Source organism: Rattus norvegicus, chromosome 4 (genome assembly GCF_021556685.1).
Source record: "Rattus norvegicus strain SHRSP/BbbUtx chromosome 4, alternate assembly SHRSP_T2T, whole genome shotgun sequence".
Lineage (NCBI taxonomy): Eukaryota > Metazoa > Chordata > Mammalia > Rodentia > Muridae > Rattus > Rattus norvegicus.
In genome coordinates, this window is record NC_141537.1 from 81,841,948 (window position 1) to 81,859,002 (window position 17,055).

The window sequence follows — 17,055 nt, forward strand, 5'->3', positions numbered from 1 at the left end:
TATTCCAGCACTATTCCTTCCTCTCAAGCACAAGATTTTTTTCTTCCTAGATGGTAGAGTTTAGATCTTCAGTTCCATACTTTTGGAAAAATACTCCACCGAGGACATGTCACGGTAACTTTTATTATTCATTAGTGTGTTTTAAAGCGGCCCTGAAGAGAAAGGCTTTTTGCTAGAGTAAAAATACATCCGTTTCTATGATCTAATTGTACAATTGGCTAGAATTTCTATCTATCAGTTCAAACGGAAACTTGGTTTCAGTGAATTTGTTTTTAATAAAAATGTGTTATCTATGATAAATATATTTCACTTTGCTCAAATAGATTTGATTGGGAAAACATATTGAGCAGAAGTCCTGGTAGAGCCTAATTTCATTGCTTGGAGAAAACGTATTGAGTGCTGCTTTGAATTAAATTCTATTTGTTTTAATAAAAGTGTATTGGCCTGAGTGTACATATATTTGTTTTAGTGGCAGTACATTGGATCCAATAAAACTATATTGGCTTCACTGCTTGTGTCTCCTGCTCAGTGAAAATGGATTGAGGGGGAAAATGAAGTAGGCAGGAAGCAGCCAGCCTGAGGTCTCTGTTTGGTGAGTCTCCAAAGCAGATGGAGGGAGGGGGTCTCCACAGATTTATATCAAAATATACTTTTAAGCGTAAGCTTTCACAAGGGCTTGGGTGTGTCGCCAAATTGCCACCATAAGGAGGCAAGTTTCTGAAGTGCTTTATTCCGGGGGGAACTTATGACTACCCAGGACACCAGAGGAGGAAATCCTACGACAGCCGGGAGCAGGCTTGTCAACATCCCTTAAGCTTTATACCAGCCTCATTGGTTCCAATCAGATGCTGGTTCACAAGTATTCCTAAATCCCTCAAACGAACAGAAAAGGGATCATGAGTTCTCCCCAAGGATGGCCTGGCCCATCAACCTTGAAATGGGTCTGACTTTGAACTGATGGCACAGGGGGAGGAATTGCTACCCTGAGACACATCTCTGATGATTAGCCTTCCTAAACATGGCCGCTCTTCAGAGAGGCACCGCCACCTGGAAAATGGCAGTCTGTGCAGAGCGCTACCAGCACATCGTGAGGCTCCATGTGGCTCCCAGATGCCACATGGATGTGCTTTATATAGCATCCTGATCCCAAAGCCAGACTTGGAAGAACGGGATTCACAATAAGACTGTTGTCGTTCTATACCACTGTCTCGCTATTAAGAGTTTGTTTGCGCTGACTTGTTTTTCTTCCCTGAAAATGAGCTGGATCTGACTGTTCTTCACAGTTTCATTTAGCCTTGATGAGAAGTAAATGCAAACAGCCCTTTCATTAGCACCTTTGCTCTAACTTAATGTGCTCTGACTTCAACCTTTCTGCTAATAACTGAATTCTCAAGGAATCCCATTACCACGGACCCCTAAGCCTTCGGTGTATATTTGCTTATTTTTGGAGTACCTTGAATTCTTGAAAGACCCTACAAGGATACACAAGTGAAACTTATTTTGGGCATTTGTTCCCTCTGTGAAAATATCCCCAATTATCTTCTGGAAATCAAGGAGAAAATGTTTTTGATAAGGACATTTCCTGGGTTGTCCTTGGAGATGTGAGGTCGTAGATTCTGGGGACAGCAAGTGGTTCACTTGGTTGGAGTGTAGTATTTGTAAACTGTGCAAATGTCACAGGGTGTGGGGTGGTTTCAGGTGGCTGCAGACATAGAAAGGATCTAGCTATGGGTGCCTTGTGGTTCTGTTGTTTTTCCTTTCTGAGAGAAGGTCTCATAGTCCAGGCTGGCCTCAAACTTGCTATGTCACTGAGACTGGTCTCAAATTACCGGTTCTCATGACTTTACTTCCCAGGGGTGCACACCACACACTTGAGTTGATAAAGAACTGATCATGGTGGTTAGCTATAACCTGCCCAGCTGCGGAAATCTGGGGGTTACAGAAATGGGTGTCACAGGACTGATGTATCCTAGGGGTAAGAGAACCTGGATAGTCAGTCATACATCAACACACATTTACAGATCACTTCCCAGCCTCGCTGGCTGAAAGGCATTATGTCTGTGCTGCAGAAAGTCGGGCAAGGGGAAGACATATGGGCTGGCTGCTTAAACCCTGAGGCAAAGAACAGAGCTGGGGGTGATGCAGGTGACATCTGCTGCTCTATAAAGGCCGTGGTACAGACAAGTGAGCCAGGATGTAGAGTAGTTCCCCGGGGCACTCAGTTAACAAGTGGTCCAAGCAGGATGCAAACAGCTCTGGTTCTCTTGAAAGACAGTGGCTTACCCAGTGAGCTATGCTGCCCTGGTCCTTCCCAGGAAGCTGGCATGACTTCAAAAATTCCAAACCTGTGTGTGTGTGTGTGTGTGTGTGTGTGTGTGTGTGTGTGTGTGTGTGTAGGGAGGGAGGATTCAGTGAGCCAAGGCTAGAAACCAAGAACATAGGCAGGAGATGGAGATTGAGGAAGGTGCTATGTCCCATAAGCGCCAAGCATAGGAATGGTCAGGAGCTCTGGTCCATCGTAGGGGGTTAACTTTATATTAATATCTAGGCACATGTCACCTCCTTACACAACTTGGGGTGATGACACACGGACACAGAAAAGCTGGGATCAGAGGGTTTAGCTCTCAGATGGAGAAACCACAGCCTCTCGGAAGCTCATCACGTTCATTTTATACAGGGCAAGTGGGGCTATTACATACCACTGAACAAGGGGCAGGGTGATTACGATAAACAAGAAGGCAGAGTCTATGGTGGACAGCTGAACAAGGGGACAGGGTTAGCTAATTTCAGTAGGAGCAGTCTGTAGGGGAGCAGTCCTCAGGCTGTAAACATCCAGAGAGAGAAAGAGAGAGAGAGAGAGACAGACAGACAGACAGAGACAAACAGACAGAGAGAAAGATGGGGAATATTTTCTGCACATACTCAACATGCTCACTCAGACTGAGGGAACTTTTGTCATCATTCTGAGCCTCATCCAGGGAAGGCTTTGCCAGTGGCTGAGGCACTGGGCCCCTCCACATGTCTGTGCCCATATCAACAGCACACATTGCAGGATTCCACTCGCTTCCTTCAGGTATGTGTTTATGAGACACTGAGTTCAACTTGCCCCATGCCGGATCTTTGATTAATAGCCAATTGCAAGTTACCTCCCGATCTGGTGCTCCAGGCTCCCTGTTGGAGTTGAGAGCCTGTCTTGCAGTAGCTCCACAAGCCCCATGCTGATCAGTTAGCTCCTTTTACCGCCTCCTCGGCTGCACTCTCCAGTGCTTGCTGCTTTGTGGAGTAAGTTATGATTACTCGGTGCTATAAAACCAAACGGCAATCCTCACAGCTGTTTTGATTCTATTTAATGAAATGGTGGTGACATCTGAATGTCACAGCAGCAGAGAGGCGGACGGGTTGTTGAGGCTGCTGAGAGGAGACGGATTGGCATTATTCCCCCGGCTAATATCTCATATGACAATTCTGCGGAGATCCCTGTTCTGTGTCAGTACCTGGCTGCTGCGGGCTCACTCCTCCCTCCCGGGGAGAGACTGTGTGTTAACCGCCCTTTGGCTGATGCAATGGGATGGCCAGGCTGGAGACGATGTCTACTGTGAAGACAGAGAGAAATATTTTATTAGGATAAAGCGTACAACTAACAGCCAGAGCCATTCCAGAGCTCGAACTCTGTGCTGACCGCAGAGAGCCAATGGCATGCGTGTGTCAGTTCATCAGAAACGGAGGGGGAAAAAATCTTTGGTTTCTTCTTTCTTTGCTGCACACAAAGGAGAGAGAGAGAGTGATTCTGGGAAGATATCAGGCAGCAAACATGGAGGCGAGAAGCCAGCCTGGTCCTCAATCAATTATGCGAGAGTATTACCAAATCAATGAGTTTGCAGCGTGAGTGCTTGCGGCAGATGGACGAACACTTGTCGGCTATCTGGAGCCGCGGGATCAGATTTATTTTCAGGGCTTATTTGTCTCATTTCTCCTGCCTGGTGCTGGAAGGCAGAGCATGCAGCTGTGATTTTTCAAACGTGAGAGATCTCCGACTATTTTATAGCATGTAAGATTGGGCATCTCCAGCTAAACTCTCTGGGACTTCCGGCTTTTTGATCCTTAGAATAAGGGCATAAGGTCTTCTCTCCTCTCTCTCTCTCTCTCTCTCTCTCTCTCTCTCTCTCTCTCTCTCATTACTGAAGAGCTTAATACTAGAACAAGGAGATTGGATTGACTGGCCTTTCAGACCTGGTTAGAGATCAGGGTTATTGGTGTTACTGCAAGGGAAGAGGAAGCTTCCCTCTCAGACATAGCCTATGTTAGGCTATCTCTCAGTCAGCTTCCTGTTACTATAAAAAATTCCAGACAGAATCAACCTACAAGCAGAGAAGGTTTGTGTTAGGTCACAGTTGCAGACGCTTCAGTACACAAACGACTGATATTCTTGCTTTGAGCCAATGGTGGGACAGCGCCACTGAGAGCTTGTTTCTGAGTTTATTCGTCTCATGGACAGGAGCAAAAGAGAAGTAAAGATGAATTGGCTAGGGTCCCCCTTAAAGGCACACCATCAACGACCCAAAGGCCTTTCTGTAGGCCATGCTTTATTACTTAGTAACGCCAAGCTGGGAACCCATCTTCCCACTCATAGGCCTTTGGGGAACATTTGTGATCTGTTCCAGCAAATGACCTCAGTAGCACATGGCAGTCCTACGGCGGTCATTGGGCAGTACTGTCAGCCCTTCCTGCCATCAAAGCTCCTAGCATTCCTAGCTTTCCAGGAAGTTGAGATGAGCCCTCTATTTTGGCTCTTACGGGAGAATCACTTGCAGTGGGATCATCAAGAGAGGGATCTCTTCGTGATTGTTTTCAGGCTCCTTGTGGAAGGAGTCATGATTCGCATTTAGGGTACTGGACAATGTGAGAGGTTGTTGTTTGTTTGTTTATGGTCAGTGTCAAACAGGAAGATAACAAGCAGGCTGTCTGAACTCCCAGTCTCCTGGTGCGGGGTGTGACTAAGACACTGGATAAGCAGCTTCTGAGCTGTTTGGACAGAGTGGGGTACAAGTGTCTTGGGGTGGTGACTGCTGGCCAAAGCTGAAGAGATGTGTCTCAGTGTGTCCGTTCACTCTTGTGGCCACCCTCACAGTCAACTGACTAGCCTACAAGTGTTGATTGGCCAGGTCTTCATCCCTACTCCACAACTGGCCAACTTAGATGTTCTGGGTGGCTCTATTATCCATTCAAGGTGAGTTGCTGTACCAGGTCCTAAGGATAAGCTGGAACTTAGACCTTCATCCCTGGCTTCATGGTCCCGGCTATGACGAGTGCCACGATAGAAGTAAATTCAGCAAGAAGTGACCCCTAGCCAAGACACAAGGAGGCAGAGCCCTCAGTGTGCCTGACTGGAGAGGCTGACACAGAGCTGACTGTGAAATAGCAAGATTTGTGAATTACAGCATCACAGGATGGAGGGGGTAACCTGGGCAAATCCTCAAGAGTCTGCCAGCAGTGACAATAACCTGTCACTGCAGGTCAGAGGGAGGTGTGGGCCACAGAGCTAGAGGTGAGCTGGGCCTGACAGTGCGTGATGGATGTGGCGGGTCACACACGGAGGTCAGCTCATGTCTGTAGGAAGCCCTCTGAGGGGATTGCCCCTGGCTCAGACTGCAGTTTCAGCCCTGCAGCTCAAGAGGAGGAAGCACGGAGGGGCTCTGAGCAGCGACAGAATAAACCAACCAACTGAACGATAGATTTGCTCTTTTCTCTAATTAGTGCTGAGACCTGACTCTTGGGGTCAGGAGTGATAGATAGCAATGTTTTCTTGAGGAAAAAAAAAGCCATGAAATCCACATTAGATTGTTTTAGGTAAGTGAGTTCTAGAAATCGAATGACTGAATTGGAAATGGAAAAATTGAGGTATCTGTCTGTCTGTCTGTGGTTCATAGTTGTGATTTTTTTTTTTTTATTTCTCAGCAATGGCATTGGTAAGTTCTGCAGCACAAGGCTGAGAAGACAGTGTTCCGGAAGGGTCCTTGTGGTCCAGCCTCTGGGGTCGGCAGGGTCTGAGCTGAAATCAGTGCTGTGCCTCAGATCTCCACCTATCGGATTCCTCATCTGAAAAACGGGACGGCAACAGCACTCCGCACCCAGGGGACCCCACAGAATAGGACTGAACCCAGGGACATATGTAAACAGCTGGGAGCAGAGCCAAACACATCAGGAGCCTTCGACATGGCAGGAGGGAATCAAAGGGCTAAAGACCAAAACCAAATGACTCAGAAGAGAAACTCGATATCCTTGGGTGGCCTTGGATTCTTCTGATTTGTTTCTTTGGTGGCACGGTGTGGTAAGTTTTGATGATTTATTCTGGAACAAGTAGGGCAGGGTTGTGTGGGCTGAGTGACTTCCCAGCATCTAAGCTTCTGTGCAGAGCCCAAGGAACTTAGGTTTTTTTTTACTCCAGGTTACTGAGCCAAACCTGACTTGCAAAATGACCGGAGTCTGCTGCAGAGGCCAGGGAGAATTTGGCTCCCTCACTTATGCTATCTACAGTAACCCATCAGCCGCGGGACTGAAGGATGTGCTCTGCGCTCCCCTGTCCCCTTTAATGTGCCATTAAATCAAATACTCTATTAGCAGAATTAGTTCACGCAGTGACGGCAACGAAACATCCCGTGAATTGTGCCATGTCTCTCGCAAATGGCCCTGCACTCTGGGGTCTACTTGAGCAGTTTATATCCTGTGGAGGAGGACCGAGCTGCCCAAGGATCCCACTGCCTTCGTCTAAGTGAAATATCACGGCTTCCACAAAGCATAATTATTTGGATCATTCTTGCCATGTGCAAACCCGGTGAATTCCAAACACTGTGTGTGGATCAGGCTCTGGCCCAAAGCCTGCTGTCCCCACACCTGCAGCCCGGGACTTGCCTTGGCCACGGGTTCCCAACCTCCTTGGCTTCGCTGCTCTCTGTATAAGTCCAGTTCTGAGGCTGGGGCCAAAAAAGACATGTTTTTGTTGAGAGTTGAAACATGGAGAAATTCCCTCCTCCATTTAGGGTAGGGCGCTAGGTGGAACCCAGTTATTTCCATCCTCATTCACAATCACCCAAACCGTGGGAAAGCGGGTGATAACCACTGCTGTGTGTCTGCCATGGTAATCTAGCTTTATGAAAATTAGCAAGGACCTTGAGTAGATAAAGCCACATCCGGGCACGCCGAGTACCAGCGTGACTCGCTGACTGCCAGGGCTCGTGGGCCACCTTTCCTTATGCCCAGGTACATTTAGCTCATTATGTTCTCTTCTCCCACCATCAGTGTACTGGAGAGCCTTGCTTTCATACATGGTGAATCTTAAATGGATGTGTTGGCAAATATTTAGCCTTTTCTGTGGAGAGGAGCCTAGTTTGCTGGGCTTGCCAATTCCCATGGTGTAAATACGACCGCTGTGACTGATTTCGAGCTATCAGTAAGGCATTGTTGAATGCGAAGATGGAATGATGTGGTTGTTAACACCCACAATAGACCATAGGTCCTTGAATGTGACCTTAAGAAAAGTACAGTAAAATCCAATGAAATGATTGGAATGGTATGAGCTCCAAATAATCAATACTTAAAAAAAGAAAAACCAAAAAACAATGTAGTCACAAGCATGCATAACAGGGGTGTCTGCTGTTGGTATTCTGTCTAAGCTTCGCCCCCACAGCTACCTGGCAACAGCTAGGTATGCTCTGCCCCACAGTTGCCTGGCGACAGCCAGCTGTTCCTGACACAATATAAGGGGCTCCTCGTCCCCTCCTCATTCTCTTTGTTCTTCTCTTCTCTGCTCTCTCCCCTTCTGTCCCTGTCCCTTCTCTCCCCATCCCCCCTTCCCTCCACGTGCCCATGGCCAGCCTTTACTTATCCCTTCTTCTATTCTTCTTCTCTCATTAAACCTCTCCATGTGGAACCATGTTGGCTTGGTGTGCTTTGTCCGGGCTCGGACCAAGATTTAAACCCCAACATTGGTCCTAACATCTGAGACATCCTTCAAAATTAGCAATGAGACCTCACAGAACCCAGGCCTTGCACACCTCTGGTTTAGAGTGTAGCATGCAATTTCTCCACCATGATCCAGTCACAACCCTACACTGGATGTGGGTCTGCAGCAGAGTTCCACACGGTGGGTTAGGGACCCTGGTACCCTCTGTCTCGAACCTTCATTGACCTCGAGGGATCTCAGAGTCACTCTCTTCTAGCCAAGGACATGGTTTTAATTTACCAAGCATGGCCATGTTCCAAGGGCTGAGATTCGGTCATGTGGCCAACCCTAACTGCAAGAGAAGGTATGGAAACTTTTAGCTGTGGACCAAGAAAGGCAATGAGGTCTGTAGACATCTTGTCCTTTCTACTACAGCACAACTAAGATCGACTTCTTCACTGGCTGATGTCATGAAGGATATAGTTGGTTTGTCTTATTAAATGCCAGGGTTGCTGGGTATAAACGGTGGAATTAATTGTTATAGAGCTATCAACTAATAAGTATATAATTATACCTGTAGTAAGAACCAATTGAAATGGTACTTACCACTACTGAGATACGGAAACAATGTCTGTTGGGGCAGGATGCTATGCACCACCTGCCTTTCTAAGCTTGATGATCCACCCTTGATCCTCTTTGCAGCTACCCAGCCATGCGTGTGATAGTCCTTTATTCCAGCTCTACATTAGCTTCCAAGGATACGGAGACATTTAGAGCTTTTTGTTGTCTAGAGGAAGTCAGAGAGGCCAAAGCCCATGCACATAATCGAGTCAGGGAGCGAACAGCTGTGGAGTTAGAGGCTTCCAGAGGAGCAGGCATTTGATGTGGCTCCAGAGGGCTGGGTGCCTCCAGGTCTCTGGATCTGGAAGAGACAAGGCAGGCATTCCAGGAGGACAGCTTGGGCAGAAGCGTGTTCCAAGAATGGCAAGAAGCTCACTGAGGGAGGAGACTGCTGAATGTAAGGGTCTCTGTCAAATTTTAATGGACTTTTCCTGGAATTCAGAGGAATTTGTAACCTATCACAGGCTCTTGTGTTCTCCGGGTACCGGACATGCAGCCTGCCAGGAGGTAGGGAAATACAAATTAAGCTTTCGCCATGTCCCCTCTTGATGGTAAGCAACTAGAAATGACGTTTGAGAAGTTCTAGAGAAGGCGCTTCCCACCTCCGTGGATCAATGGCTTGTCCCTGAAGTCCCTGTGGCCCATGTACTGTGACACTCGGATGGGCCTAGATCAAGTCACAGGCATCTGCCCAAAGCTTGGAGGCTAAGGGTAGGAAAGGGAAATTCCATAAAGGAAATCCAGACACAGGACTGGAGATGGGGAAATGGCTGGCAGATGGTCCCACCAGCCATTGCCCACCATGGAAAGGAAGGAGCAGATGGCGGCCGTCCCAAGAACCCCCATTTGCACGTGAGAGTAACCTGGGTGTGAATGAGGCAACAGCCATTTCGCTTTGTTTTTTGTAGGTTTTGCTGTTTGTTTTTTGTTTGAACCAACGTCAAAAGGGCCCGGTGGGAAGTTCGGGGTGGCTGACCCTCACCTGCAGTCTGATATGTGAGCTAAAACCCCTCCTGCTCCCTCTCTGGCTCGTGGCCCTGGGTGGAGGGGTGGGGAGTGCGTCGGGGCAGAGCCAGTGGTTTCACTGTGGTTGCTAGGACTGTGCCAAGTCATGAACCCACAGATCTGAGTCAGGAAGGCTCTGCCTCAAAGCAGATAAGCCAAGCGGGGAGCACACATACCCTATACACCATATCCTGTCTGACAAATGGCCTGGAACCACAAAGCTTGGAGCAGCTCCTGCTGTGGTGTTCTTGGGAAGAGGCCCACAGCAGAACTGTCACTGTGAGCAGACCCTGAGCCTGTGGGACAGGCATGATTTATACACAGGCCCTGTATGGTGGGCGTCATAGGAAAAGCCAGACCTGGAAGTCGCAACCATGATGTTAAAATGCCTGACATTCAGCACACCCGTGGGTCTGGGGCAAGGGGGCTTATGCCTTCAAACCTTAGCTCCCTTGCTGTAGGTAATAGTGTCCTTCCTTCAGGAGAGAAAAGCCTCAACACAGATATCTGAGTGAAGCCTCTGGCATGGCGTGTGTCACAAAGCTGGTGCTCAGGAAAACCAGTCAGCTCCGTAGGAAGAGGCTGAACCCCAAGCTGTTTAATATGGAGCTGCCGTGCAGGTCCACAAAGCATCTCGTTTAATACCCGTGACCACCTCAGGTGAGTCTTCATGCTCTTCTCACCTTACCAATGAGGAGAGACAGAAGCAAGGCTTGCGGTTTGGAGGTGGTGAGCAGGGATCTGGGATGTGAACCTGTGCTGAGAAAGCTGAGAGGAAATGACTTCTTCACGGTGGCAAAGCAGCTGGCGAAGTCTGGGACACGGAGCAGCGGAGCAGCGGATGTGCCTGAGCACCACTTCCTCAGGCCATCAGCAACCGCCCCTCAAGTCTAGTCACGAATTGCTGCAAGGGGGCGAGCTGCCCCAGGCTGAGAAGCGCATGGGAGGGATATAAACTGTGTGCAGCATCCATTAGAGACTTACAGCCACCGTCCAGGTTTAGAGCCCTCATCTTTCAGGATAAAAGTGCTACCGTGAGTGCCTCTAAACCACGAAGCAAACAGAATAGCTCCATTGGAGAGGCCCTCTTAGGAATGGCATTGTAAAAATGTCCGATGGGAAAACCTTCCCAGTGCTAAATCCCCCTACAGCTTTCCCTTTCCTCTCATCTCAGCAGAAGCAGCTCTAAACACACACGCAGAGTACTGAAGACTAAGCCAGGAGAACGCTGGCCAATTCTCCTCAGACGGGGCATTGACTTTGGTGTGAGAAACTGTTCGTACACTTGTAGGCTGGGTAAGAGGCCTTTAGAGAAGACCATCACAAGGAATATCAGGCTTGACCATGCCCTGGTGTCAAGTAACCCCCCCCCCCCACCAGGCAAAGCCAAGGGGACAGCAAATCTATACCACCAAGGACCAGCCTGGCAGTTTCTTGCAGTTGTAGCAATAAATCGCTACATTGGCCAAACTAAATTGTAATAACAATAACAATTAACATTTATGTAGCATGTATAGTGGCTCCAGAAAAGTATTCTTCTAAGGTCACGACGTACCTTTATCATTACATTGTCAGAGTCTACAGCAGTACCAGCTAACATTTATTGAAAAATTGCTATGGTTAGTTTAGCCACATTATCTCATTAATCTTCAAAACTCTACAGCCAAGCTCTCAGGCAGGCCTTTTACTGTTCCCATTGCTCAGATGCTGAAGCAGGTTTACACAGTCAGAAGCCGAGCTACGTTGCACATTCTCCTCCTCCTCCTCCTCTTCCTCCTCCTTCTCCTCCTCCTCCTCCTCCTCCTCCTCCTCCTCCTCCTTCTCCTCCTCCTCCTCCTCCTCCTCCTTCTCCTCCTCCTCTTCCTTCTCTCCTTTTTGAGACAATGTTTCTTTGTATAGCCCTGGCTGTTCTGGAACTGACTCTGTAGACCAGGCTGGCCTCGAACTCAGGGATCGGCCTAGTCCCAAGTGCCAGGATTAAAGGCATGCACTACTGCTGCCTGTCTCTTCCATTTTTCTCAAGCTGCTAACGGGTCACCTTAAAGTGACCCATTTGGTTGTATCACGTGAGTGGTTTCCCTTTTTTTTTTTCCCCCGGAGCTGGGGACTGAACCCAGGGCCTTGCGCTTGCTAGGCAAGTGCTCTACCACTGAGCTAAATCCCCAACCCCAGAGTGGTTTCCCTTTTCACCCCCATGCCCACACCCACCTGTAAGGGGACCGTGTGGGTGCCGAATGTGGATTAACCATCTTCAGATTCTCTCTGCTTTGCTCCATGCTTGGAGTTTGCAAGCTTTCCCAGCACTGCTATAGGATCCCTGAAGACTTCGGCTCCCTTTCAGGAATGTGTTTGATTCTTAAGCACCTCTAAGAAGATCCATTTTCCTTGAGCAGGTCAAAGGAGAGAGGTGGGTGTTTGTGACTAGTGGCCTTAGAGTGGAAGGCTGGCAAGGGTGAGGACTGGTGTGATCTCAAGCATCGTGAGATGCCCAAGACATTTCTGTGATTGTTCAGGGACTGCGAGACTGGAATGGACCGGTGTTGCCGTGCACAAGGCCAGAGCAGGGCTCTCTTCTGACTTTTTTGTGTGTATTGTATGAGTTGAATATGTCTGTCACTAGTTTTGGATAACTGTAACTTATCACTCAAATCTAGATTTTTTTTTTTCTATTTCTAACACCTTGGATCAAACCCAGGGTCTTGTAAAAGCTATCTCTCTGGTACTATGTTAAAAACAAACGGGCTGGGGAGACAGTTCCACGGATGAAGTATTTGTGCTACAAATGTTGGGACTGGTGTTTGCAACCTCAGTACCTAGGTAAATGCTGGATAGGTGTGGTGGCCCACCTGTACTCCCGGCACTTGGAAGGCAGAAGCAGGGGATCTGCAGGGGCAAGCTGGTGAGGTAGACAGACTAGTGAGAGGTGCTGCCTCAGTATATAAAGTGGAGACAAATTGAAAAGGGCACTCGACTATATCTGTCCTCCACATAAATGAATTCACCTGTGCCTGCCTGTGAGCCTCACACGAGAATGCACACGCACACATGCAAATGGCAACCCACAAACAAAAACCTCTTGTTTTAATTGACAGGTGGAAATCATATATGTATTATGTACAAGCCATATTAAAATCTGTGTATTTTCTGAAATGACTATACCGAGATAATTAACAGACGCATTACTTACAAATTTTGTCAATGATTTAAAGTCTTAAGGTCTACTCTCAGCAGATTTCAAGAATAATAGTTACTGTGGAAATCAATAGCTCCCAGAACTGTTCCTACTGTCTGAAATTATGAATCCTTTGACTAAGGCCTTCCAGTTACTTCCACCAGGGCCCCTGCCTCAAGTACAGGCCATTATATTCTCTGTTCCTATGAGGTCAACTTTTTAGGTTCCACATGAGTGACATCATGTGGCACTGACTTCTTTCTCTCACACAGGCTTGCCACAATCTTCCACTCTGTATCAAGACAGGCTTTCCTCTTTGACGGAGGCCAACGAGCATTCGTCTTTTCCATCTAGACAGTTCAGAGTGAAAGAGCACCCCAAAGGCTAGGTAGCACAGAGGGGTAAACTGAGGCCACTGGGCATCACTCTGCACTGTTCACAGCTTGCTAACTGCCGTAGCAGATGCGTGTTCGATGTGAGACTGGGGCATCCCTTGGTGTGTCCAGCTGGCTGTTTCTGAAGGTGAGTGTGGGTGACCGAGGGCAGAAACTCAGGGAACAGCAGGCACATGGTGTTGACCACCTTAATAGAGTCTTTTACACTTCTATTTTACTCTCATTTTTCCTGCATCTTCCTAAGTTTTCAGGGTTGCCTCTAGAAATCTGTGAAACTGTGGGGGGTTTTCTCCTGTGATAAACTGAAGAAGTCATTAAGTGATCTGCCACACCCTGCCATGTTGTGCATCTTTCTAAGGGTCTGTGTATGATTGTACAACCCCCTATACATACACGCACACACACACACACACACACACACACACACACACACACACACACACGCACACACACACACTATTGTTGTAAAAGGTTTAAAGAGCTGTACCTCATGAAATAATAATCTCTGATACTTGGGAGTCCAAGACAGTAGGATCCTAAGCTCAATGGACAGCCTGGGCTACATGGCCAACTTAGGGAGACCCTGTTTTAAAATGAAATAAAATTTGAAAGAAAAAAAGATCCTAGGATTGTAGTTCACTGGTTGGGTTCAATATTCAGTAGGAAAATATAATAAAATAAGATATTTGAATAATACAGAAAGTGAATAGGGAAAATGTTTCTCTTATACAGTTCATCCTTCAAAAGTCTCTTGCTTGCCCCAGCCAGTTATCTCTCAGAGATACAGGAGTTTGACGTTCATCCTTGCAGTCCTATGGTCCTTTTTCTAATATATGTAAGCTATTTAAAGATCTTTAGCACTTTTAAACATGCTTGATTTTATCCAAGTTTATAATCTACCAAGAGAACCTTGGTTTCCCTGAACCCTCTGACGACTTTCCCCCGTGTCTTTTGCTTGTGGTTTGAACAGGTTTTTGCTAAGGGGAAGCAGCCTGGGCATTGGAGTCTGACCTGAGTCCCATCAAGATCACTGCTGAGCACCTGGACCAAACCCGCTTCCCAGAGCTTTGAGGGCAGGACTCTAGAGCCACGGTTCAGATTCCACTTCTGGCTTGAGGATTTAGCTAAATTGGTAAGAATGGATCAGTCTTAGGATTCATACTGGTGTAGCTGTGGTAGCACAGACCTGTAACCTCAGCACTTGGGGGACAGAGCCTGGAGGATCAGACAGGAGTTCGAGGCCAGCCTGGTTCTGTACGATATCAAAACAAACATCCCACTCCACTCTACTCCACTGACCCCCTCAGTGCCTCTGTGTTATTATCTGTGAATGGAGATAGCCACAGTACCTGCTTCTGGGGACAACTATGAGGACTTAGTTCAACACCCAGCACACACAGAGCAAGTGCTCTACATACATCAGCTGACTTACATGGTACCCCACATGTGTGGAACTTAGTCACGTGTCAACATGCAGGTGATAAGTGTTCTGCATTTGGGTCAAAATCAGTAAAGGCTGAGAAGACAGTGCAACCTTAAAACCTCTGCAAACCGAAACCAGAACCAAACAGCCTGTCACCAACCTGTGGGTCATGACCCCATTGGGGTCCAATTGACCCTTTCACAGGGGTCACATATCAGGTATCCTACATATCGGATATTTGCATTCTGATTCACAACAGAAGCAAAATCACAGTTATGAAGTAACAACGGAACAGTTTTATGGCTGGAGGTCACTGCAGCATGAGGAACTGTAGTAAGAGGTCACAGCATTAGGAAGGTGGGGAAGTACGACTCTGATCTCAGACAGAGTAGCTGTCAACCCACTCAGTCTCATCTCCCCGTCCCTCATTCCTAACACCCGAGTGCCTCTCTCACAGCTTCCTCTTTCCTTTTAGCCTCACTGTCCCCCACGGCCAAGGGACACAACGACACCCCGTGTCACCAATACACTTCACTTCTGATTTGCAAGCCCCCGTCTTTCTCCTGGGTTGTCACTTCAGGGTCTAAGTTGCTATTGGGTACAGAGAGCAGAGGGTGAATGTGCGGTCCTGTAGCAAAGGGAAGGCTGGATCAAAAGAGCTTCAGAGTGCAGTGGACAGTTACAGTCTAATCCGCATAGCAGTTACTGCATGGTAAACAGGTCTGTTCCTCCCTCTAACTCACATAGTAGTGTTGTGAAGGAAGAGCCATCCCATTTTACAGATGGGGATGGTGACTGAGTCTTGGAGAAGAACCTTGGTCCCAAGGTTCAAGGTTACTAAATGAAATAAGCAGGACTCAAATGCAGAATCTGTTTACAATCTGCTGTCCCAGGTTTCCTTCTCTGTCCTCTGCTCCAACCCTCACCCCCAGGTGCTCATGGCCAACATAAAACACCAGGGATTCCTCCCCAGGGTGGCACAACAGAATCACTGTAGGACAAACTCCTGTGTCCTGACTCCAGATTAGCATTCCTGCAGATACACACTTAGCAAGGTGCTTCTTAGTAACCCTGCAAGACACCTTTGTTAGCACATAATGGGGGACCAGCCCTGAAGGAGTCAGGGGCTTGCTATCCAGCCGGTATCACCTGACTTCTCACTCTTATCCCTTTGTTTTGCAGGAAACCTAAGTATTTTGACAGCACAGAAGAATGGTACATCTGGAGGTCTGGGGTCCAGCGAAGCTGGGAGCCATCCTAAACAAATGGATTGACTGCTTCCGTACCATCATTAACTTCTGCTCCTGGACTGACATCCGGAGTTTAACTCCTGACAGCTGGGGCACAGGCAAAAGGAAACCTTTTTAATTTATAGTGAGCAGAGACAAGTTCCTCCCCCTCTTCAACATCCCCACCTTCCTGGCCCATTTAAAGGGATGGAGTCACTTGAAACAATAAAATCTTCTATGGTTCCCTATGTGAAACTTTTCTGGTATGTTCTGAAGCCCTGGAGAGTGTGTGTCTGTTCAAATACCATAAGACAAAAGCATTTTAAATTTTTCCTTCACGTATTAAAGCTATTAGACCATTGAAAAGGATTGATGTAATCATCTAATTATCAAGGAACCTGTAAACTAAAAAGAAGGAAAGAAAGAAAGAAAGAAAGAAAGAAAGAAAGAAAGAAGGAAAGAAAGAAGGAAAGAAATTAGATTGTAATAGATACACCAAGGCAGGAGAAAATGTCTCTGCTTGTTGTTTTCTCAGCAAGAATGAGTTAACGGGTGGGAAATAAAGTTAATTTCAGTTTTATTAATAATATCTGAGACGAAATGTTATAACTCTCCCTTCCAACCTTGTAGACAACTGGAATATTTATTTCTACGTCAGGAAAAACATGAGCGGCTGTTACCTTGAAGCAACACACACATGTTTAATTAATGCGGGCGAGAAACGTGATTGGGCTGCATTCAAATCAGGCATGTCGAATTTAAGAGATCTGACCTTAAAAACGAAGAAAATATTATTGTAATTACTCCATTTGCTAAAAACGAATGATGTGACATTTGAATTTAAGACTTTTATCAGTGTCTTTAATCAGTTTGCACCTTTCCATATTAATGGAGTTGCGGCTTGGCCACTGCATTTGCAATTCCTGAGGCTGGTGACTCCATGCCTTTGAAATGACTCGGAAAGATTAGCATTCATGGGTTATTTATTAGCTCCCAGTGAGTGTACTTCCAAGGGCTGAAGTAGCACACTACACCATCTAGTCCCCAAGTTAAACTCTTAATTAACAACACACTGCCTGTTGTTGCAAATGCACCTCTGAAGTTGTGGGACTTTTCATCAAGCTTTCCTCCGCGTGGGTCTTCAGGGGCTGCCTTTGTTCCTCACCAGCTCAGGCAGAGTCCCGCTCCCAGCCTCAGCGGCTGCTTCTGCTGCCCTGAAAACACCACAACTTGCAGGAATCAGGCTGCTTGGACAGACAGCGGATCTCAGG

The 17,055-nt window shown here is 47.2% G+C and overlaps 1 long non-coding RNA gene across 3 annotated transcripts; it reads left to right on the forward strand.

Annotated features, from left to right (window-relative positions):
* The first annotated feature begins 526 nt into the window (after positions 1-526).
* On the forward strand, positions 527-16,146 carry LOC134486768 (uncharacterized). 3 transcript variants are annotated; one of them, XR_015686567.1, is made up of 5 exons: positions 527-592; positions 5,956-6,328; positions 10,048-10,225; positions 14,103-14,264; positions 15,738-16,036. It is a non-coding gene; the product is annotated as an uncharacterized LOC134486768 (long non-coding RNA). The 3 variants fall into 3 exon arrangements; XR_015686566.1 differs by lacking the exons at positions 527-592; positions 5,956-6,328; positions 10,048-10,225 and adding exons at positions 11,821-11,972; positions 13,010-13,259 and having other exon boundaries at positions 15,738-16,146; XR_015686565.1 differs by lacking the exons at positions 527-592; positions 5,956-6,328; positions 10,048-10,225 and adding an exon at positions 12,353-13,259.
* The last annotated feature ends 909 nt before the right edge of the window (positions 16,147-17,055 follow it).